General features: G+C 40.7%; 1 long non-coding RNA gene across 2 annotated transcripts; it reads left to right on the top strand.

The window, feature by feature from the left end:
- The first annotated feature begins 57 nt into the window (after nucleotides 1-57).
- On the top strand, nucleotides 58-20640 carry LOC309657208. Of its 2 annotated transcripts, none has more exons than XR_014261700.1 (2): nucleotides 58-503; nucleotides 16607-20640. It is a non-coding gene; the product is annotated as an uncharacterized lncRNA (long non-coding RNA). The 2 variants fall into 2 exon arrangements; XR_014261701.1 differs by having other exon boundaries at nucleotides 78-503; nucleotides 15894-20640.
- The last annotated feature ends 5348 nt before the right edge of the window (nucleotides 20641-25988 follow it).

The following is a 25988-nucleotide window of genomic DNA, read 5'->3' as shown; positions in this document are numbered from 1 at the left end:
AGACTTGGGGGGTCCCAGGTCGCTCCCAGGGATGCAGTCCCCAAGGCCGGGGGCTGCGGCAGGGTTTTCAGTGCTAGGGGTGGGGCGCGGGAGGAAGAGCAGAATCGCTTCCTCTAGGCTGGGCTTGGCTCTGCCTTCAGTTTATTTTTTTAGATATCATTTATTTACCTAGATATTACTGCTTTTTTGTTTTAAATATAATTGGATTTTTCTACCTTAAAAAAAAAAATCCATCTTTACAGCACTATGAACTAGAGAAAAATGTAGGTCCCTGGTCTCCTCTACTCCCCACCCTAAGGTAATCATTGCTAACAGGTTAGACTACATCCTCAGTGATTTTTCGTGAATATCCTTACATTGTATTTTACAGAAATGAGAACACACCACACGTGTGGTCCACAGTCAGCTGGGCGACCACATCCTGCAGTTCCCGTGACTCGGCTCGCCTCTTCCTTGGGCCTCGCTGCGGCTGCGGAGCAGCTTGAGAGAGTGGGCTTCTAATGGTGAGGCCCTGATGAGCCCGGGCGGTGGAGCTAACACAGTTTGAGGGACTTGTTCTTTGGCCTCAGTGTTGGTGTAGGTGTCTTTTGTTTTTTTGTTTTCTTTAATTCAGTTAGAAATCTCATCTCAGCCTGAGGATTGCAGATGTTTCACAGTGAGGTTCCCACCCCAGTCTCCAAACACTTCAGATCATACCTCCAGGTCTGCAGCAGTTGCCCTCAGATGGTACAGGAAGTGATTTCATGTGACTTTAACTGGGCCTGTTTCCCCAGAGTTACCCTTTCTGTAGGGAACCAGTGCAGGTGTCTGTTAAGTCTGGAGGCTCTTGATTGTGCATACGGACTAATCAGGAAGGCCTGGGTTTAAATTCTGGTCTTGCCAATATCCACTTCTTGAGTGAGTGACTCAAGCCAGTGACTCAGCTTCTCCAACTCTTCATTTTCTTATCTGGAACTTGGGAATTGAGTGGAAATTATGCAATAGTGGCCTCATGTAGCTGTTGTAAGCATTAAATGAAAACCAGTGGGCCCTGCATATCTGTGGTTCCAAATGCACAGATTCAACCAACCTCAGATGGAAAATATTCAAAAAATAATTCCTGAAAGTTCTCAAAAAGCAAAACTTGAATTTGCTTGTTGCCTGGCAACTGTTTACATAGCATTTACGTTATATTAGGTGTTATAAGTAGTCTAGAGGTGATTTTAAGTGTATGGGAAGATGTATGTAGGTTACATGCAAATACTGTGTCATTTTATGTAAGAGATTTGAGCATGCATGGATTTTGGTATTTGTGGGAGTCCTGGAACCAATTTCCTGGGGAAACTGATGGCTGACTGTGTTAGCATAGCATAGCATGGCTAGCCATGTTACTGATACCCCTTATTTCCTCCTACCCTCCTTACAGCTCTCTCTCTCTAACCCTGAAATACTCTCTACCCTAACCTTCTGCCCTCCTCAGGCTCCTCCCACTCCATGCCTGGGTTTAAACTGTTACCCATACCCATCCTTCCATCCTCTTGTTTTGGAACTAAAGTTGGCTAACTAAAAGAATTGTGAGTCCCTTCCCACCCCAGATTTTTTGCTTGTGAGTTCATCTATGCAGTCTCTGTTCCTTTTCCTTCCTTCCTGTGGTAAAGGCAGATGTGATGCCTGGAGCTGGGGAAGCCATATTATAACTATGAGGCAATAAGCATGAAGGTAGAGTGGAGGATAGAAGGAACTTAAGTCTTTGATGTTTGACAAGTGCTAGGCCTCTACTTCTGGACTTCCTCTAAGGAAATAACAAATATCCGTGTGGTATTTATTTAAGCCACTGCTGGTAGAGTTTTCTGTGTCTTGAGATTAAAAACATGACTCACTGTTACAGCAGATGACTCAGGTCTTCCTTGGGGTTTATGTTGGTATTGCGGGGAGATACCTTTCTTCTACAGGAATTTTGAGCTGTGAAATCCAGGAAAGCTTAGAGCTGCCAGTGAGGAAAGTAGAAACAATAGAAAAGAGATACAAAGCCCTGTGACATCATTTGAGCTTCCTAGATCTAGCCATGTCCAAAGCCAAATATACTCTGTTGGGTTTAAGTTGGGTGAATGAATGAGGGAGTACAAAAATAAATATCTTTTTTTCCCTGAGGCTAGTTAAGGGAGACTCTGGAAGAATATTGAGTTATCTATTGCTGCATAACAGATTACCCCAAAACTTAATGGCTGAAAGCAGTAATTACAATAAGGGCTAAAAAGAAATGTGCTTTCAAGCCATGAAAAGACCTGGAGGAAACATAAATGTGTGTTACTGAAAAGGCTACATATTGTAATATTCCAACCCTATGATGTTCTGGAAAAGGCAAAACTATGGAGACAATAAAAAGATGGTTGCCAGGAGTTAGCAGGGAGGGTGGGATGAATAGGTAGAGCATGGAGGTTATAGGGTAGTGACTTACAGGTTATAAGGTAGGCCTTCCCACTCTGTAGTGGTGGATACATGTGGTTATACTTTTGTCTAAACCCTGGAATGTACAAGAGTAAACTCTGATGTAAACTATGGACTTTGGGTGATTATAATGTGTAGGTTTGTCACTTGTAACAAGTGTGCCACTCTGATCAGTATATTGAGTGAAATCTCATGAGAGACCCTGACCCAGAATCACTCAGCTAAGTCAGTCCTGAATTCCTGACCCACAGAAGCTGTGAGATAATAAACATTTGTTGTTTTAAGCTGCTAAATTATAAAGTCATTCGTTATGCTGCAATAGATATTTAACACACTCAGGAAAATTCCATAGGTGGGGTAGGTGTTAAGCAGGGGATTCAACCCCTGTTTCTCTCCCCTGTGCCTGGAGGTGCGCCATCTGACCCACCAGAGACTCCATTCCTCAGACCACACATTCCCACGTTGTGCTGCCCTCCGCCATGTTTGTGGAATCCCCTGCCAAGGCTTCTGCTGAGCCTTTCTTCCTGTTACTTGCTGTTTTCTAATTATCTGAGGCCATGTCTTACCTTCATTCCCTGTAGATGTTTCTCACTGATCTTTGCATTTCCCATACCACCTAGCTCACTACCTTGCACATAAAAGCCAAAGCCCCACATGTTTCAGAGCATTGGCTCTGGAGCCCATTGGGTTCAGATGCTAGATCAACCACTTATTAGCTGGGGCACTTTCTTAATCTCTGTGCCTCAGTTTCCTCAACTGTAAAATAGGGAGAATAATGGTACCTACTTCATAGGGTTGTTTTGAGCATTAAAATACATTGTCACGTGGAAAGCATTTGGAACTATGCCTGACACATGGCAGCTGCTCCATAAATATCACTTATTAGATTGAATCATCCAAAAATTGTCATTTTTCTGGGTCAAAAAACTAAATATTGGCAGTTTCACATAGTTTAATCTCATATTATTATTTTTATCCTTTCACCAGAGTTATATTCAAAGAAACAGTCCGGCAACCCAAAACAATTACAATTGTTGGTAATGTCTCTAGAAGAATGTTAAAGACAATCCAAATCAGAACTCAGAGCACCTCTTAAAATTCTCCTTGCCTCATTCTTTTTACTGTTACCAGGAAACCTTTTCCACTGCTCATTCTAAACTCCTAACTAAAAAAATATCTGCCCCAACACCCCATCCCACATAACCAGCCAAAGTAGGTGACTACCTTGCCCATCCTTCAACTTACCTCCATTCTCTTCCTCACAGTAAATTTCTCTGTCTTTTTTGATGCAGACACGTGGGTTTGGCTTCCCAGGTGTCTCTCTTTTCCTCTCTTTCATTGCAAAAACCTAGACATGATACTGCCCAAAACTGGCTTCCTAGAGAGCAGAAGAGAGGGGAGAGGCTGAGAAGGCAAAGGTGAAATTCCTTCTTTCTTTTAAAAAAATTTTAATTATGGTAAAAACATACAAAGTTTACCATCTTAACCATTTTTAAGCATCCAGCTCAATAGTGTTAAGTACATTCATGTTGTACAACCAATCTCCACTTCTCTTTCCTCTTGGCAAACTGAAACTCTATACCCATTAGACAACAACTTCCCCATTTCCTCCTGCCCCGAGTCCCTGCAGCCACTGTTCTACTTTCTGTCTCTATGAATTCAATTACTCTAGTTCCCTCATATACTTGGAATCATGTGGTATTTGACTTTTGCAACTGACTTCAGTTAGCACAGTGTCCTCACATACATACATACATACATACATACACACACACACACATACATACATACTATATTATTTTATCCATTCATCTGTCCATGGATACTGAGGTTGCTTCTACCTCTTGGCTATTGCAGAATTCCTTTTAAATGGGGAAATATGAACAAATTTAGTAATTTCAGGCTCCTTCACAAGGGGAAGACAATGTAATAAACTGCATGATTGTGTTGTTCAAATATTAAATGGGGAAGCAGGTCAGGGCCCCAAGAGAGCCACATCTGTCAGAGCCGGGCAGACTTGGGTGGCATATCCAGGAATGGATGCCAGAGCCACACTGTTTGGCTTTGAATTCCAGCTCTACCACTTACCGATTGGTTAACTTCTGGGAAGTCAATTTCTTTCTGACTAATTGCTTCATCCATGAAATAGGAAAAATAACACCTACCTTATTGTATGGACTATTATTGCCAAGAGTAGTTACCTTAGGGGAGGAATAAATGATTTAATACATGTAAGGCACTTAGAACAGTGCCTGGCACTGAGTTAGCTGTCACTGAGGGATCATTATTATTACTAGGGTTTTGAGATGGGCCTTGAAAGAGAATCAGGGTTTGGTCGCTGAAGAGGAGGAGGGTGGCATTACAGACAGGGATGATCAGAGGCAGGAAGGCACTGAGGCTGGGGGAGTAGTGTTTCCAGAGTTAAGAAACAAAAACACAGGATATCGAGTTAAATTTGAATTATGGCTACTTGCCTGTGCATATGTACTTTGAGATAAAAGAAAAATATCACATGATACATACTTATTCTAGAAGCATATTTTGGGGAATTACCTGGTGGCGCAGTGGTTAAGAATCTGCCTGCCAGTGTAGGGGACATGGGTTCGATCCCTGGTCCAAGAAGATCCCACATGCCGCGGAGCAACTAAGCCCATGCGCCACAACTACTGAGCCTGCGCTCTAGAGCCCGCGAGCCACTAATGAGCCCACGCGCCACAACTACTGAAGCTCTTAATCTTTGTTTTGCAGGATTTGCTTATAAAATTCCTCAAAGTTACAGTCTGTGTTTCATTTACATTTTGGTATGATTTCTTTAGTGGTCACATCTAACTTATTATGTTCTTGGCCATTGAACATTCACTAATGAGAAATCATGCTCAGCGTTAGCATTATGAGCCAGTATATAGAACACGTACTGTCATAAAGTTAACAACTCTGAGAATTACTCTTCAAATTTCATTGGTTGAAGCCCATAATACAGTCTTTCACAGCATAACTTGCTTTTCCACTCTTCAGGGTTACATTGTACCTTTTGATCAACAACTTTTTAAAATGTGCACAAACAAAAAGGAGCATTGTCATCAGTGTTTATTCTTTTTGTCTTCAACACTGCACCTGATGATTCCACCTGTTTCCACGCTAAAAGCGTATTTAGTAACATCCATGTAAAAGAATTGAATTTGTCAATGGATGAGATCCATTTCAAAAGATAATCATAGCAAGTGCTGCAGTAATTTTCCACTTTGGGCTGAAATTTATTTTCCTGCTCACATAATGTCCCTTTTAAGAACAGCTTTGGTAATAAAAGGGATACATTTTCCATCAATTCTTCTTTAACACATTAACAATTCAACAAGTTCCTTTAAGCAATGGAGTACTGCAGTAACACTGTTGGCATAATCCTATTGCTAAATTGATACTGAAAACTAGGAACAAACTTCATTCAGTGCATTATTTAAAAAGCCAACAAGAATTTTGGGGTCCTTTTCTTCAGAACTGAAGCATAATGTGAGTGCTTCAAATAAATGGAGGATTCTCTCAACTGCAGTTGTTAGAGAGCCAGTAGTTTTTGAATGTGAGAGAAGTAAAGAATACTGAATGCCAAAAAAATCACAAAAAGCTTTAAATCGCTTAGTTAGAATAGTGTAAATGCTGAAGTAGGACAACATTGCATGACAGTTACTTCAATCTCAAAAGAAAAGACATCAGGTACTCTTTTTTTAAAAAAAAATAAATTATTTATTTATTTGACTGCACCGGGTCTTAGTTGCAGCACGCGGGATCTTCGTTGCGGACTGCAGGATCTTTGTTGCGGCATGCGGGATCTAGTTCCCCGACCAGGGATCAAACCCAGGCTCCCTGCATTAGGAGCACAGAGTCTTAACCACCGGGCCACCAGGGAAGTCCCAACATCAGGTTCTCTTGAGCACATTATGCAGAGCACAGGAAGGACCACCAACACCTTCCATAGACTTATTCATGCTTTGCTTCAACTTTGAATAAACGTTGTTTGTGCCTTTATGGAAACATCCACCAAAAGTTGTATTTGTATTATCTCCAACAAAAGTAGTAAAAATTTCTCATTAACTCTTTATTTTTAAAATAAAATTTCGACTTTATTCTGATATCCAAGAAGTTCATTCTGTGATTGTAGTATTGCGTTTTGACCTTGACTTTGGCCAAATACTGATATAAACATTCAGTTATTCAGCCAAAATGTGTATTTGGGGCACTTATTTGGGAAATTTTTTTCCTTCCAGTTTTATTAAGATATAATTGGCATACAGCACTGTACAAGTTTAAGGTGTACAGCATAATGATCTGACTTACATTCATCATGAAATGATTATCACAGTAAGTTTAGTGAGCCTCCTTCATCTCATAGATACAAAATAAAAGAAAAAAATGTTTTTACCTATGATAAGAACTCTTAGGATTTACTCAACATCTTTCATTCATAATGTACAGCAGTGTTAATTATTATTAATCATGTTGTACACTACATCCCTAGTACTTATTTATCTTTTAAAAGGAAGTTTGTACCTTTTGACCACCTTCATCCAACTCCCTCTCTCTCCACCCCCTGCCTCTGGTAACTGCAAATCTCATCTCTTTTTCTGTGAGTTTGTTTTAATCTTGTTCATTTTTTATTCCAAGTTTCCTTGTACATATCCAAAGAGAAGTGATAACTGTTAATGTGTGGGCTCCATGGGCAAAAGAACAACCTTACAGACAGCTAAATGATGCCAGTTTGATATCAATGTCATCCAGTGTTTTAAGTATATCAGTTAACTCCAATAGGGATTTGATTTTTTTTCAACCAATTCATGGAATCAAAATAAAGCTTTAAGAAGTTCATTCTGCCAAAGGTAAAGCATCCAAAATTAATGTAAACACAATTATAAATTTAGTTAAAATATCCAGCATTCAAGATAAAATTGTTTCTGAGGTCTCAATACAAATATATATTTTGGTGAATCACAGCTTCATGATAAAAATGTTTTTACCATATTAGGATATTAGCAATGACCTTAGAATTGGTTGTGATGCACATGTAATTTTTTTTTTTTTTAGAAGGGAAGATAGTTTGGGTTTTTAAAATTTTTTTTAATTTAATTTTTATTCTATTTATTTATTTTTTGGCTGTGCTGCATGTGAGATCTTAGTTCCCCGACCAGGGACCGAACCCACACCCCTGCAGTAGAAGTGTGGGTCTTAACCACTGGACTGCCAGGGAAGTCCCTACATATATTTATTCTTTTTCAGATTCTTTTCCCATATAGGTTATTAGAGAATATTGAGTAGAGTTCCCTGTGCTATACAGTAGGTCCTTGTTGATTATCTATTTTATACATAGTAGTGTGTATATGTTGAGTTTTTTTGGTTTTGAAGTATAATTGACCTACAATACTGTGTTAGCTCCTGGTATACAACATAGTGATTTGATATTTCTATATGTTACAAAATGATCACCAGAATAAATCTAGTTACCGTCTGTCACCATATAAAAATATTACATTATTATTGACTATATTCCTCACGCTATACATTTCATACCCATGACTCTTATTTTGTAACTGGAAGTTTATACCTCTTAATCTCCCTCACCTATTTCTCTCATTCCCCCACCCCGCTCCCCTCTGGCAACCACCTGTTGTTCTCTGTGTTTGTTTTGTTATGTTTGTTCATTTGTTTTGCTTTTAGATTCCACATATAAGTGATATCATACAGTATTTGTCTTTGTCCATCTGACTTAGCATAATGCCCTCCAGGTCCATCCATGTTGTCACCAATGGCAAGATTTCATTCTTTTTTTATGGCTGAATAATATTCCATTATATGTACCACATCTTCTTTATCCATTCATCTATCAGTGGGCACTTAGGTTGCTTCATATCTTGGAAATAATGCTGCAATGAACATAGGGGTGCATCTTTTTAAAAATTATTTATTTATTTATTTATTTTTGGCTGTGTTGGGTCTTCATTGCTGCGTGTGGGCTTTCTGTAGTTGCGGCGAGCGGGGGCTACTCTTCGTTGCAGTGCATGGGCTTCTCACTGCGGTGGTGTCTCTTGTTGTGGAGCACGGGCTCTAGGCGCACAGGCTCAGTAGTTGTGGCTCGTGGGCTCTAGAGCGCAGGCTCAGTAGTTGTGGCGCATGGGCTTAGTTGCTCCACGGCGTGTGGGATCTTCCCGGACCAGGCCTCGAACCTGTGTCCCCTGCATTGGCAGGAGGATTCTTAACCACTGCACCACCAGGGAAGCCCGGGGTGCATCTTTTTGAATTAGTGTTTTTCTTTTCTTCAGATTAAATTCAAATTTTAAAAACCCCACCACAATGAGGTATCACTTCACACCTAGGAGTGGAATTGCTGGATCGTATGGTAGTTCTGTTTTTAATTTTTTGAGCCACTATTTTCCATAGTGGCTGCACCAATTTACATTCCCACCAGCAGTGCACAAGGGTTCCCTTTTCTCCACCTCCTCACAAACACTTGTTATTTGTTGTCTTTTTGGTAATAGCCATTCTGACAGGTGTGAAGTGATATCTCATTGTGGTGGGGTTTTTTAAATTAATTTATTTATTTGGCCGCGTTGGGTCTTAGTTGCGGCACATGGGATCTTTCGTAGCGGCACTCGGGCTCTTTGTTGTGGCATGTGGTCTTCTCTCCAGTTGCGGCGCAGGCTCCAGAGTGTGTGGGCTCAGTAGTTGTGGCGCACGGGCTTAGTTGCCCCATGGCTTGTGGGATCTTAGTTCCCTGATCAGGGATTGAACCTGTGTCCCCTGCATTGGAAGGTGGATTCTTAACCACTGGACCACCAGGGAAGTCCCTCATTGTGGTTTTGATTTGCACTACTAACTTTTTAAAATATATACAAAATAACTATGTATATTTAATGTGTATAATTTGATGAGTATGGGCATATGCATTCCCTGGGGAACAATCACCATAATCAAGGTAATAGATTTATCCATCACCTCCAAAAGTTTCCCGTGTCCCTTTGTTTTTGGTTTTCGGGTGTGTGTGTGTGTGTGTGTGTGTGTGTGTGTGATTAACTCTTAACTCAATAAGAGAGTGTCTGCAAAAATTTTTACTGTTTCTAAAGTCTCATCTGAAAGGCATTCTACTTGCAGTAGCCTTATATGCAAGCCTTTTTCATAAGAAAAATATTGCACAAAGGAACATTTGTTTCTGCACTGTGATTATTTGCATTTTGGCTATGCCATAAAAGGGTAAGACATTTAGATCTTTGATAATCTCTGTAGTAATAAATGGAGCTATTATATTATTATTATTATGGCAGTAGATTTCATCCTAGCATTTGAAAATTTGTTTGCAATTTTGGAACCTGAAAACACTTCTGGTGGTAGTACATCCAAACACTTACTTGAGTTGAAAGACTGATGATGATATACAGGTGTGGAAGTCCATTACATTTCTGCTGTGATTGTATTATCTTCTTAATCTGAATTTTTCCTAATAAAAATTGTTTATCACTTTCCTTAGTGTTAGTTAAGGAAATCATACATCTCTTATGGTTAGTTGTTAATATATGCTGGCTTATGTCTGATTTTTCATCTTTTTTATATTAAATGAACAAATGCATACTGCAGAAACTTTCAAAAGGGATTTCTGTCTTGTTTAATAAATGTTCACTGCTCAGAAAGTTCAGCACAAAATTTATGCTTGCTCTTTTATATTTGGGGGTTCATATATACAGAAAAATAGATTTCTGATAAAGTGTTAATATCCAAAATATATAAGGAACTCATACAACTGAATAGCAAAAAACAAACAAACAATCCCAATTAAAAATAGGTAGAGGATCTGAACAGACATTTTCCAAGGAAGATATACAGATGGCCAATAGGTACATGAAAAGATACTCAACATCACTAATCATGAGGAAATGCAAATCAGAACCACAATGAGGTATCATCTCACACTTGTCAGGATGGCTGCTACCAAAAAGACAACAAATAACAAGTGTTGGCGAGAATGTGGAGAAAAGGGAACCCTCGTGCACTGTTGGTGGGAATGTAAATTGGTGCAGCCACTATGGAAAACAGTATGGAAGTTCCTAAAAAATTAAAAATAGAACTACCATACGATCCAGCAATTCCACTCCTAGGTATTTATCTGAAGAAAACGAAAACACTAATTCGAAAAGATATATGTTAGGACTTCCCTGGTGGCCCAGTGGCTAAGACGCTGAGCTCCCAAAGCAGGGGCCCCGGGTTCGATCCCTGGTCAGGGAACTAGATCCCACATGCATGCTGCAACTAAGAGTTCACATGCTGCAACTAAAAGATTCCCGCATGCCGCAACGAAGATCCCACGTGCTGCAACTAAGGCCCCGTGCAGCCAAATAAATAAATAAATGTTTTTTTAAAAAGATATATGCAACCCTGTGTTCACTGCAGCATTACTTACAATAGCCAAGATAATGGAAACAACCCACGTGTCCATCAATGGATGAATAGATAAAGAAGATGCAGTATAGGGACTTCCCTGGTGGCGCAGTGGATAGGACCCCATGTTCCCAATGCAGGGGGCCCGGGTTCGATCCCTGATCAGGGAACTAGATCCCACATGCATGCCACAACTAAGAGTTTGCATGCCACAACTAAGGAGTCCACCTGCCACAACTAAGATGAGGCGCAGCCAAGTAAGTAAATAAATAAATATTTTTTAAAAAAGAAGATGCAGTATACATTACACAATGGAATACTATTCAGCCATCAAAAAGAATGAAATCTTGCCATTGGCAACAAAATGGATGGGCCTCGAGGGCATTATGCTAAGCAAAATAAGACAAAGAATAGCCTATGATTACACTTATACGTGAAATTTAAAACAACATCAAAAAACCAAGCTCACAGATACAGAGAACAGATTGGTGGTTGCCACAGGTGAGGGGGTAAGGAGTGGGAGAAATTGGTGAAGAGGACCAAAAGGTACAGGTTTCCAGCAATAAAGTAAATAAATCATGGGGATGTAATGTGACTGTAATGTAATGGTACAATGTAATGGTGACAACAGTTCAACTTTACTGCAGATTTTAAAGCTGCTAAGAGAGTAGATCTGAAAAGTCCTCATCACAAAAAAAATATTTTTTAACTGTATGGTGACATGTTAACTAGGCTTATTGTGGTGATCATTTTGCAATATTTACAAGTATCAAATATTTTGTTCAATTGAAACTAATACAGTGTTATGTCTGTTACACCTCAGTAAAAAAAAATATTGCAGGAAGGTTTAAAAAATAGTAAGAGAAACCACTTAAAGAATCAAAGAGATTGAATTTGATAATCTCACAGCCGTGAGAGTGCATTTGTCATTTACAGGTTCAAACTCTTGACTTACTATAAACTGGGTCCAACTGTTGAAAGGGCTGCAAAACTGCATGCTAACATAAATTGAATTTAACATCTGATTAAAAAAAAAAAAAAAAGGTGAACTTCCTGTTTGCCTGAAAGTGAGACTGCACTTTTAAGGCAAAGTCTCCCCAGCAAAGCCAGAGCTGATTTTATGGAAGGTTTTGGGGAGCCTGGGTGCAGCGGCTGGTGGACTTTCAAAAGAGAAAGGATTTAAGGATGTAAGGACTTTCAGCTGCGTTACTGTATCCCTGGAGCAAGGTTGCCTTTGACTGGCTGGCTTTCGAGCATGGTCCTGGGAGTGAGACGCTTGCTGATTGGCTGTCGTCTAGGAGCGTGGGGACTGTCACTGACTGGCTGGCTTTCGGAGGGTTGGTCGTGGATTTGTTCACATCCAGAAGCATAGTTACTGAAGTGAGAGTATCGCTGATTGGCTGATTTTCAGAACAAAAATCGTAAGTGATTTCTCATCAACGCGGTTACTGGTCACAGCTTGGGACTTTGGCCAAAGAACGGTGTTCTCCTTTCCTGCATATGAAAATAAGTACCTTTAATTCTCAGTCTCCCCTTTTATTTCCCTCAGCTAAACCTGCAGGAGATCATAAGAGGTTGAATTTTTATTTGTGGAGATATGCTTTTCAGCTGGTGTTGCCATTTAAGTGATTTAAGCACCAGTTACTGAGGAGGAAAAATAGCTCCGACGCATTTTAGTAATTTATTGAAAAAAGCTGAATACAGGACATTCAGGGTGTCCTGACAGTCAATACAGGACGCAGGACAAAATACAGGACATGTCCTGTATGTACAGGCAACTCTATGAGCAAAGTGCTAAGGGAAGAGAAGGAAGCCTCACCTCAACAGAAGGAAATTGAATTCTCATTTCCTTCTAGAAGGGCATTCATTGTAGCCTGCTTGTTAAAGGCAAATACTGGAAACAACCTAAATGTCCATCAGTCGGGAACTGGTTGGATAAAGCTTTGGGTACCTGTAAAATGGAATACAATGCAACCATTAAAAATGAGGTGGAGTTCTGTGAACTAATATGAGTACTACCATGATAGATAGTTAATTAAAAAAAAAAACAAGATGCAAATTCCATGTATGGTATCATTTGTGCTAGAATATGCGTGGGGGTCATGCAGAGAGGAATAAATATATGTTCCTATATGTGTCGACTGTCTCTGGAAGGATATTCAAGAAACAGTCATGATGATCTTGGGGGAGGGGAACTGAAAGGCTGAGAGGCTGAAGGGCAGGGAGCAGAAGAGGCTTCCTTTTCAGGGCATATCCTTTTGCAAACGGAACACTTTTAATTATTTTTAAAACAATGATTTTTAAAAAATCGAATGTGTGACCTGGGCATGGGTGAGAGGCACAGGTTTGATAGGCTAAGGGTGTGGACAGGATGTTTTTTGAGCCTAGTGACCCGTCTGCACAAGGGTGGACCTCTGAGGCTGGCCAACCAGCTGTGTGGGATGTTTCCCACATCTCCAAGTCTCCACACCAGAGAGCACAGGAACTAGCCTGGGGCTGGGAGGGGAACAATGTCATCCCACGTAGCAAATGACCAAGAAACAGAGCTCACAGTAAGTGCACTGAATTGCGCAGGCAGCCACAGGGAACAGGGATCGCTCTAATGATCGTGTGTCGAGTTCACTTCCTGGGAGCTCTCCACTGCTGATGGAGATAAAAACCGGAAAGGGTCCCTCTGGAACATCCTTGGAATTTCATTGCTGGAGGTCTCCTCCTTGGGGAGTCAGTCTGCTTTGAGGAGAACAGCTCCTTTCCTGGCAGAAACAGATCTCTGCAGCATAAGATGTATAACAGAGAGTATGACAAAAACTTTTGAAAATGGAGGAGTTGGAAACAGTGAACCCGCTATAGGGGATCATCATCATAATTATAGCAGCTGATATTCACTGAGCATTTATCGTGTCCTAGGGACTGTTCCAAGTACTTTGCATGCATTATAATCTCACTTAGTCCTTAAAACAACCCTATGAGGTAGATACCCTTATTCCAGTTTCACTGATGAGAAACCTGGTAACCAGAGGTTTAGAAATTCACCCAAGGTCACATAAGTAGTTGATCTGGGGTTTGAACCAAGGCTGTCTGTACTCCAGCCATTTGACCATACTGCCTCCAAAAGAGGGCTTCTCTGGCACAACCTAAAAACCAATTAACAGCATTAAGCATAGGTGCCATGGGAAACATTTGATGTTCTGAGTGCCAGCACAGCCCCTGGAATGTGATTTTTTAAAAATTGAGGTGAGAGACTTCCCTGGCCGTCCAGTGGTTAAGACTCCACGCTTCCACTGTAGGGGTCATGGGTTCAATCCCTGGTGGGGGAACTGAGATCCCGCATGCCATATGGTGCGGCAAAAAAAAAAAAATTGAGGTGAAATTCACCTAACATAAAATTAACCATGTTAAAGTGAACAATTCAGTGGCATTTAGTGCACTCACAGTGTTTTATAATCATCACCTCTATTTAGTTCCAAAACATTTTCATCACCCCAAAAGGAAACCCTCTACCCGTTAAGCAGTTTCTCTCCATTACCCCCTCCCCCCAACCTCTGATAACCACCAAATAGGTGTTCTGTCTCTGTGGATTTATGTATTCTGGGTGTTTCATATAAATCGAATCACACTATATGTGACCTTTTGTGTGTGGCTTCTTTCCCATAGCATATGTGTTTGAGGTTTATCTACGTTATAATATGCATCAGTGCTTCGTTTCTTGTTATGGCCGAATAACATTCCATTGTGTGCATCTGCCACAGTTTGTTTATCCATCCGTTCACTGATGGACTTTCGGGCTGTTTCCACCTTGTGGCTCTAGTACAGCCGTGAACGTAAGTGTATGTGTGCTTGTCTGGGTACCTGTTTTCAGTGTTTTGGGTGTGTACCTAGGAATGCATTGCTGCGTCATACGGGAATTCTGTTTAACTTTTAGAGGACCCGCCAAATCAGAATGTGACGTTTTGATATTAGAATCTCTCCTTGGTACCTTGGCTTTCTCCTATCCAGGAAAAGGAGAGCTCATTTTTCAGGTGAATAAGAGAAACACAGTGTGGTGTAGTGCAGGGAAGACACAAGCTGACCTGGTTTTGAATGTCTGCTCTACCACTTATTGAAAGCATCTGCTAATACGTTATCAGCAGAAATGGAGATGATCACACCATCCATTGTCTTTTTCCTTATCTGTAGAAATGGAGATGATCACACCATCCATTGTCTTTTTCCTTATCTGTAGAAATGGAGATGATCACACCATCCATTGTCTTTTTCCTTATCTGTAGAAATGGAGATGATCACACCATCCATTCATTCATTCATTCAGTGAATCCGCTGAGGGCTTGTTGCAGGTCTGGCACTGGGGATAGAGTAAGCCATCGTGAAGTTTACAAAATGAGGGATGGGGGGAGGAAGGGAGGACCCAGGAGTGAATTATTTTACAAAAGGAAGAATTTTTTTGTCATGAGAATAATCACTCCCTTTAGTCACAGGTAGTCAGTGAACACATCCAGGTGGGCCTGCATCTTATTCCTCTATCCCCAGCAGCCAACACAGGGCTTACAGAGATGGGTCATTTAGGATTCTGGAGTAGCAAGCAACAGAAACTCAGTGGCTTGGTTTAACAAGGATTACTGGATAAAGATTGGGATAGCTCCCAGAATGCAAAGAATAGCTAAACAATCAGTCCTCTGGGAGGCTGGAAAGAGGCCAGGAAGTGATGGGCATCTCAGCACCAGAGGCTTGTAGCTCGGCCTCCCCTGGGGCTCTGTCTTGGATGACCCAGCTCCAACCTCTGTTGGTGTGGCAGGGTTCTGCCTATCACTGCAGGTTGGGCTTTGCACGCTCCAGGGGGTTCTTTCACGTCACAGTCATCAGAGGATTGAATTCTCATTAGGACAATTTTCTAGCAAATGACAGTCAAGTGTCTTGAGGAAGGGTGTCTCTGTACAAAGTCACAGTTGGGGCTGAAAGTGAAAATCAGCTTGGACTGAAAAAGAAAAAAAAGCTGGCTGGGAGGACAGAGGAGATAAAGCCAGCTGCAAAGCCACAGCTTTGTGTTTCTCCCACAGTCAGGCAGCAGCTGTGAAATGCCACAAGGACCTCTCTTTGGGTGACTGCTGCTTTCTGACTTTTGACAGAGACAAAAGCAAAATCCTGGTTTGCTATTCTCATCTCTTACTGCACGGATAACCAACTGCTCTGTGGCCTCACCTCATGACAGCGCTCCATCCCTAGTTAATCTCTGCTTTTCTCAGTCCTGAGTCCAAGACAGCAACCAGTCCAGAACTGATTCCCACTTCTCTTTGACCCTCCTTGGAATCCTTGAGCTGGAGCCCAAAACTTACAAAAGAGCTGCCATCCTTCTGTGGGTCCTCTGGAGTGCCCCACCTCACTGCTTGGAGCCAAGAAATCTGATTCCATCAGGCCACAGGCTTGTTCTTGGTCACCTCTGGCTGATTAGGCTGGAACGATTGATTACTGACTGTCAGGAGCTGGAATAGAGGACTGTGATGGAGGGAGGAAGTTCCCCAGAGGTAAATGAGTTGCTATCATCAGGAAAAGGTGAAGGTATTGGGCATGCAGACCCAAGAGATGGCTCTTGGAGTACTGCTCAATTAATGTGAATTATTATTAATGAAGTCATGTTTTTAGAGACACTATAGCAAATATCTTACAAAATGATAGATAATAACAATGCCTAATAATGATGGAATATTTGCTGTGTGCTAGGCTCTCTACTACCTCATTTAATTCTTAGAGTGACCTCACATCTATCTTACAGATCTCTGCAGTTTCTAGGACATACTGTCTGTGCAGGAGGAGTTATCCAGTATGAATGCTGGTGGCGGGTTGTTTCCAGCTCTGGTAACCACCTCGGCAACTACACTAGCCTGAAAGCATCCCCTGGATTTCCTCTGTATCTTGGTGGGAATGTGTGAAGTCAGAAGTGGCTGTAGACCCAACTCTTGCCCTGCTTTAGGATGGGGGACTCAAACTCTACTCTGGCAGCAACAACGATAATAACAACCATTGGATACACTCATAAGCTGTTTTACCACATGCCGGAGACTGTGCTAAGAGCTTTGCATGTATCATCTCCTTTAATCAGATGAACAGTCCTGTGAGGTACGTGCTGCCTTATTTCTCAGATGAGCACACTGAGGTCTGGATATCCTTCTTGCTAAGGTCACACAGTTAATGAATGTCAGAGCCAGGACTTGAACCTGAGGCTGTCTAGAACTCAAGTGCTAAAACAGAAGGCTACACTGCTTGACTGACTTGCAACCATCTGTAAATACAGCCTCTGTTTATATTTTTGTACACGTTTACTTATGTAAATATATTTTTAAATGAATTAATGAATAAAACACTTAGCACAGGGCCTGGCTCATGAGCCATTATTATTATGGTTACAAATGGATGTGTTCTTGACAAGTGTATAAACCAAATCCTATCTCTCTGTAACTTTAGCCTGTGATTCTCATTTTATCTTCGTTGCTCAGTGATGTCCAGTTTGCCATGGATCTTAAATGCTCTCCACCTCTCCCCTGAATGCCATCTGCCAAACTTCTCACACTCTTAATCTGGCAAACACCTAAGAGCAAGCACCTGAAAAGTGAAAGCATCCCTTAGCAAATTCTTTTGGGGAGGGAAGAATCCTGTTGTCTTGGGGTAATAAGTCATTGACCCCTAATTTTTCTGTTCATCATCTCAGGAATCATTCCCAGTATTGGGGAAGGGAAAGGGGGAATAGAGACTATGGTGGCTGTCTCACAGACTGGGGACAGCCCAGGGGAGTCTCTTGCCACTGAGAGTAGCCAGCGGGGTTCAAGGTATGGGCTCTAGCCATTAGCGTTGCCATCATCTTGGGCAGCGGGGCCAAAATTCAGGTTCCCAGGCCCTGCCCCAGACCCACTGAGGGTACATCTCCAGAGATGGTGCCTGGGAACCTGCATGTAGTATTTCCTGGTGAAGAGCTATAGTCTTATTCTAATGTCTAGGGGAAGGAACCTGGGATGGGGCTGGGGTCACTGTCAGAGGAGCAAGTATGCTTAAAAAGTGGCTCATGGATGGCTGCCATTTTAGGAGGTCTCCTGATTTTGCTCTCACGTTTCTTCCCTACACAACTTTTCATCATGGCTGCAATTGCCTTATTAACATCAACTTACTTATTACACTATTGTTCTAAAATTCCACCTCTGGAGAATATGCTGGGGGAGCAATCACTCTTCCTGCTTCTTCCCCCAGACACGTTTCTGCTCCCCAAAGGCTGCTTGCACAGGACCTACCATCCTTCCAGGCCCCTCTTTTTCTTATGTCTTCTGGTCCTTGCTGCTGCTGTTCCATTGTGAGGGGATGTAGGGAGGATGCTCCTAGAATGTGCAAAGACACATTCCCTTTGTGAAGTGCAAAGGTGAAATTCATATGAATCACTTCACATTTGGATTTGAGGCACTGACATTTTGTGCCCAATTTAGTAAGGACTGGATTGAGAGAATTGGAGCCTGTTTGTTTATCCTCTTAGTTGGCCTTCCCCTCCCTCCTTTCTGCATTTGGTTATTTCTTGTCTAGCTACTGTTGCAGGTTTCATTTATCAGTCTGAGGTGCCTTGGGATGCCAGCAGAGGAGGCGGGGCCTGAGTCTGTGCCTGGCAGGGGCATTAAGAGGAGACTCTGGGAGCATTGTGGGAAGAAAGGACTAAACTCGTGTAAAACACCTTGCTGTACTCAACAACAACACAAACAGCTCAAATTCAAAAATGACTTACATACACATTTCTCCAAGGAAGGTATGCAAATAGCCAAGAAGTACCTGAAAAGATGTTCAACATCACTGACCAGTAGGAAAATGCAAATCAAAACCACAATGAGGGGACTTCCCTGGTGGTCCAGTGGTTAAGACTCTGTGCTCCCAATGCAGGGGCCCCAGCTTCAATCCCTGGTCAGGAAACTAGATCCTGCGTGCGACAACTAAGAGCCCACATGCCGCAACTAAAGAGCCCGCATGCCGCAACTAAAGAGCCCACATGCCACAACGAAGATCCTGCTTGCTGCAACTAAGACCCAGTGCAGCTAAATAAATAAGTAAATAAATAAATAAATAAATACTACAATGAGATACCACCTCACACCCATTAGCATGGCTATTATAAAAAAAAGAAAACTGATAATAAGTGTTGGTGAGGATGTGGAGAAATTAGAACTCTTGTGGTGGGAATGTAAAATGGTGCATTGCTGTGGAAATGCAGTATGGCAGTTCCTCAAAAAATTAAAAATGGAATTACTGTATGAACTAGCAATTCCACTTCTGGGTGTATATCCAAACGCAAGGACTTGAAATGATACTTGTTCACCCATGTTCATAGCAGCATTATTCACAATGGTCAAAAGGTAGAAACTACCCAAGTGTCCATGGATAAAAAAAATATGGTATATACATATAATGGCATATTACTCAACCTTAAAAAGGAAGGAGGAAGAGGACATTCAAGATGGCGGAGGAGTAAGATGTGGAGGTCACCTTCCTCCCCACAAATACATCAAAAATACATCTACATGTGGAACAACTCCTACAGAACACCTACTGAACATTGGCAGAAGACCTCAGACTTCCCAATAGGCAAGAAACTCCCCACGTACCTGGCTGTGTGGCTGATGGGGTCTTGGTGCTCCAGCCAGGTGTCAGGACTGAGCCTCTGAGGTGGGAGAGCCGAGTTCAGGACATTGGACCACCAGAGACCTCCTGGCCCAACGTAATGTCAATCGGTGAGAGCTCTCCCAGAGATCTCCGTCTCAACGCTAAGACCCAGCTGCACTCAACGACCAGCAAGCTCCAGTGCTGGACACCCCATGCCAAACAACTAGCAAGACAGGAACACAACCCCACTCATTAGCAGAGAGGCTGCCTAAAATCATAATAAGTTCACAGACATCCCAAAACACGCCACCGGACACAGTCTTGCCCACCAGAAAGACAAGATCCAGCTTCATCCACCAGAACACAGGCACCAGTCCCCTCTACCAGGAAGCCTATACAACCCACTGAACCAACCTTACCCACTGGGGGCAGACACCAAAAACAACGGGAACTACGAACCTGCAGCATGTGAAAAGGAGACCCCAAACACAGTAATTTAAGCAAAATGAGAAGACAGAGAAATACGCAGCAGATGAAGGAGCAAGGTAAAAACCCACCAGACCAAACAAATGAAGAGGAAATAGGCAGTCTACCTGAAAAAGAATTCAGAGTAATGATAGTAAAGATGATCCAAAATCTTGGAAATAGAAGGGAGAAAATACAAGAAACATTTAACAAGGACCTAGAAGACTAAAGAGCAAACAAACAATGATGAACAACACAATAAATGAAATTTTAAATTCTCTAGAAGGAATCAATAGCAGAATAACTGAGGCAGAAGAACGGATAAGTGACCTGGAAGATAAAATAGTGGAAATAACTACCGTAGAGCAGAATAAAGAAAAAAGAATGAAAAGAATTGAGGACAGTCTCAGAGACCTCTGGGACAACATTAAGCACAACAACATTCAAATGATAGGGGTCCCAGAAGAAGAAGGGGAATAAAAAAAGGGACTGAGAAAATATTTGAAGAGATTATAGTTGAAAACTTCCCTAATATGGGAAAGGAAATAGTCAGTCAAGTCCAGGAAGCTCAGAGAGTCCCATACAGGATAAATCCAAGGAGAAACATGCCAAAACATGTTAATCAAACAATCAAAAATTAAATATAAAGAAAAAATATTAAAAGCAGCAAGGGAAAAGCAACAAATAACATACAAGGTAAAAAAAAAAAAACAAGGGAATCCCCATAAGGTTAACAGCTGATCTTTCAACAGAAACTCTGCAAGCCAGAAGGGAGTGGCAGGACATATTTAAAGTGATGAAAGGGAAAAACCTACAACCAAGATTACTCTACCCAGCAAGGATCTCATTCAGATTTGACAGAGAAATTAAAACCTTTACAGACAAGCAAAAGCTAAGAGAATTCATCACCACCAAACCAGCTTTACAACAAATGCTAAAGGAACTTCTCTAGGCAAGAAACACAAGAGAAGGAAAAGACCTACAATAACAAACCCAAAACAATTAAGAAAATGATAACAGGAACATACATATCGATAATTACCTTAAATGTAAAGGGATTAAGTGCTCCAACCAAAAGACATAGACTGGCTGAATGGATACAAAAACAAGACCCGTACATATGCTGTCTACAAGAGACACATTTCAGACCTAGGGACACATACAGACCGGAAGTGAGGGGATGGAAAAAGATATTCCATGCAAATGGAAATCAAAAGAAAACTGGAGTAGCAATTCTCATATCAGACAAAATAGACTTTAAAATAAAGACTATTACAAGAGACAAAGAAGGACACTACATAATGATCAAGAGATCAATCCAAGAAGAAGATATAACAACTGTAAACATTTATGACCCCAACATAGGAGCACCTCAATACATAAGGCAAATGCTAACAGCCATGAAATCGAAAATCGACAGTAACACAAAAATAGTAGGGGACTTTAACACCCCACTTTTACCAATGGACAGATCATCCAAAATGAAAATAAATAAGGAAACGCAAGCTTTAAATGACACATTAAACAAGATGGACTTGATTGATATTTATAGGACATTCCATCCAAAAACAACAGAATACACTTTCTTCTCAAGTGGTCATGGAACATTCTCCAGGATAGATCATACCTTGGGTCACAAATCAAGCCTTGGTAAATTTAAGAAAATTGAAATCGTATCAAGTATCTTTTCCTACCACAACACTATGAGACTAGATATCAATTACAGGAAAAAAACTGTAAAAAATACAAACACATGGAGGCTAAACAGTACACTACTAAATAACCAAGAGATCACTGAAGAAATCAAAGAGGAAATCAAAAAATACCTGGAAACAAATGACAATGAAAACACGATGACCCAAAACCTATGGGATGCAGCAAAAGCAGTTCTAAGAGGGAAGTTTATAGCAATACAATCCTACCTCAAGAAACAAGAAAAATCTCAAATAAACAACCTAACCTTACACCTAAAGCAATTAGAGAAAGAAGAACAAAAAAACCCCCAAAGTTAGCAGAAGGAAAGAAATCATAAAGATCAGATCAGAAATAAATGAAAAAGAAATGAAGGAAACAAGAGCAAAGATCAATAAAACTAAAAGCTGGTTCTTTGAGAAGATAAACAAAATTGATAAACCATTAGCCAGACTCATCAAGAAGAAAAGGGAGAAGACTCAAATCAACAGAATTAGAAATGAAAAAGGAGAAGTAACAACTGACCCTGCAGGAATACAAAGAATCATGAGAGATTACTACAAGCAACTATATGCTGATAAAATGGACAACCTGGAAGAAATGGACAAATTCTTAAAAAGCACAACCTTCCAAGACTGAACCAGGAAGAAATAGAAAATATAAACAGACGAATCACAAGCACTGAAATTGAAACTGTGATTAAAACTCTTCCAACACATAAAAGCCCAGGACCAGATGGCTTCACAGGCAAATTCTATCAAACATTTAGAGAAGAGCTAACACCTATCCTTCTCAAACTCTTCCAAAATATAGCAGAGGAAGGAACACTCCCAAACTCATTCTACGAGGCTACCATCACCCTGATAACAAAACCACACAAAGATGTCACAAAAAAAGAAAACTACAGGCCAATACCACTGATGAACATAGATGCAAAAATCCTCAACAAAATACTAGCAAACAGAATCCAACAGCACATTAAAAGGATCATACACCATGATCAAGTGGAGTTTATCCCAGGAATGCAAGGACTCTTCAATATATGCAAATCAATCAATGTGATAAACCATATTAACAAACTGAAGGAGAAAAACCATATGATCATTTCAATAGATGCAGAAAAAGCTTCTGACAAAATTCAACACCCATTTATGATAAAAACCCTCCAGAAAGTGTGCATAGAGGGAACTTACCTCAACATAATAAAGGCCATATATGACAAACCCACAGCCAACATCATTCTCAATGGTGAAAAACTGAAACCATTTCCACTAAGATCAGGAACAAGACAAGGTTGCCCACTCTTACCACTATTATTCAACATAGTGGAAGTTTTAGCCACAGCAATCAGAGAAAAAAAAGAAATAAAAGGAATCCAAATTGGAAAAGAAGAAGTAAAATTGTCAGTGTTTGCAGATTACATGATGCTATACATAGAAAATCCTAAAGATGCTACCAGAAAACTACAAGAGCTAATCAATGAATTTGGTAAAGTAGCAGGATACAAAATTAATGCACAGAAATGCCTTGCATTTCTATACACTAATGATGAAAAATCTGAAAAAGAAATTAAGGAAACACTCCCATTTACCATTGCAACAAAAAGAATAAAACAGCTAGGAATAAACCTACCTAAGGAGAAAAAGACCTGTATGCAGAAAACTATAAGACACTGATGAAAGAAATTAAAGATGATACAAACAGATGGAGAGATATACCATGTTCTTGGATTGGAAGAATCAGCATTGTGAAAATGACTATACTACCCAAAGCAGTCAGTGCAATCCCTATCAAACTACCAATGGCATTTTTCACAGAACTAGAACAAAAAAATTTCTCAATTTGTATGGAAACACAAAAGACCCCGAATAGCCAAAGCAATCTTGAGAAAGAAAAACAGAGTTGGAGGAATCAGGCTCCCTGACTTTAGACTACAAAGTTACAGTAATCAAGACAGTATGGTACTGGCACAAAAACAGAAATATAGATCAGTGGAACAGGATAGAAAGCCAAGAGATAAACCCATGCACATATGGTCACCTTATCTTTGATAAAGGAGGTAAGAGTATACAATGGAGGGAAGACAGCCTCTTCAATAAGTGGTGCTGGGAAAACTGGACAGCTACATGTAAAAGAAGGAAGTTAGAACACTCCCTAACACCATACACAAAAATAAACTCCAAATGGATTAAGGACCTAAATGTAAGGCCAGACACCATAAAAGTCTTAGAGGAAAATATAGGCAGAACACTCTATGACATAAATCACAGCAAGTTCCTTTTTGGCCCACCTCCTAGAGAAATGGAAATAACAAAAATAAATAAATGGGACATAATGAAACTTAAAAGCTTTTGCACAGCAAAGGAAACCATAAGCAAGACGAAAAGACAGCCCTCAGAATGGGAGAAAATATTTGCAAATGAAGCAACTGACAAAGGATTAATCTCTGAAATATACAAGCAGCTCATGCAGCTCAATATCAAAAAAAACAAACAACCCAATCCAAAAATGGGCAGAAGAGACATTTCTCCAAAGAAGATACACAGGTTGCCAACAAACACATAAAAGGATGCTCAACATCACTAATCATTAGAGAAATGCAAATCAAAACTACAATGAGGTATCACCTCACACCAGTCAGAATGGCCATCATCAAAAAATCTACAAACAGTAAATGCTGGAGAGGATGTGGAGAAAAGGGAACCCTCTTGCACTGTTGGTGGGAATGTAAATTGATACAGCCACTATGGAGAACAATATGGAGGGTCCTTAAAAAACTAAAAATAGAACTACCATATGACCCAGCAATCCCACTACTGGGCATATACCCTGAGAAAACCATAATTCAAAAAGAGTCATGTAGCACAATGTTCATTGCAGCACTATTTACAATAACCAGGACATGGAAGCAACCTAAGTGTCCATTGACAGATGAATGGATAAAGAAGATGTGGCACATATATACAATGGAATATTACTCAACCATAAAAGGAAATGAAATTGAGTTATTTGTAGTGAGGTGGATGGACCTAGAGTCTGTCATACAGAGTGAAGTAAGTCAGAAAGAGAAAAACAAATGCCGTATGCTAACACATATATATGGAATCTAAGAAGAAAAAAAAAAAAGGTCATGAAGAACCTGGAGGCAAGACAGGAATAAAGATGCAGATGTAGAGAAAGGACTTGAGGACACGGTGAGGGGGAAGGGTAAGCTGGGACGAAGTGAGAGAGTGACATTGACATACATACACTACCAAATGTAAAATAGACAGCTACTGGGAAGCAGCTGCATAGCACAGGGAGATCAGCTCGGTGCTTTGTGACCACCTAGAGGGGTGGGATAGGGAGGGTGGGAGGGAGAGGCAAGAGGGAGGGGATATGGGGATATGTGTATATGTATAGGTGATTCACTTTGTTATACAGCAGAAACTAACACAACAATGTAAAGCAATTATACTCCAATAAAGATGTTAAACAAAATAGAAATAGAAAAAAAAAGGGAAGGAAATTCTGACACATGCTACAACATGGATGATCCTTGAGGATATTATGCTAAGTGAAATAAGCCAGTCACAAAAGGATAAATATTGTATGATTCCATTTATATTAGGTACTTAACAGTAGTTAAATTCATAGAAAGTAGTATGGTGGTTGCCAGGGACCAGAGGAAGGGAGAAATGGAGAGTTATTTTTAATGGGTATGAAATTTCAGTTTGGGAAGGTGGATATGGATGGTGGTGATGGTTGCCCACCAATGTGAATGTACTTAATGCCATTGAACTCTATACTCTAAAATGGTAAAAATGATAAATTTTATGTTATGTATATTTTACCACCACAGCAAAAAAAAAAAGAATGGGGACAATAAGGGTACCTACCTGAAGCATTACAAATAACAGCCAGTATTTATTGAGCCTTTACTGGGTCCTGTGCACTGCTCTAAGAACTTGACACGTTTTGTTTCATTTAAGCCTCACACAAACCTTTAAGGTAAATTCTTTTTAAATTTCGTAGCTGGAGAAACTAAGGCCCACAGGGGCTATTGGTCGATCATCTAGCGAAAGGTAGGTTTAAAACACAAATCTGGTCCAAGTGAAGCCTCTGGCTTAGGTAACTTCTTAGAGTAAGGACTTGGACTTGGCACTGCTGTTTCTCCAGTACCTAGAACAGCACCTGGCATGTAGTAGGCTCTTAATAAAATGTGCTGACTGAATAACTCCAGAGCCTGTGCTCTCAGCCGCTCTGCTAAGTGGGGTAACACATGGAGAGAGCTCAGCACAGTCCTGGCACGTTGTCAACTGTCCATAAATAGAAACAATTATTACCATCATGGGCCCATCCATATGGCTGGGAGCGCTGTGGAGGGTTAT

The sequence above is a fragment of the Balaenoptera physalus genome (assembly GCF_965194825.1).
Source record: "Balaenoptera physalus genome assembly, chromosome: 3".
Taxonomy (NCBI): domain Eukaryota; kingdom Metazoa; phylum Chordata; class Mammalia; order Artiodactyla; family Balaenopteridae; genus Balaenoptera; species Balaenoptera physalus.
The sequence above is the reverse complement of the archived record's forward strand: the minus strand, read 5'-3'. Positions and strand labels throughout refer to the sequence as shown.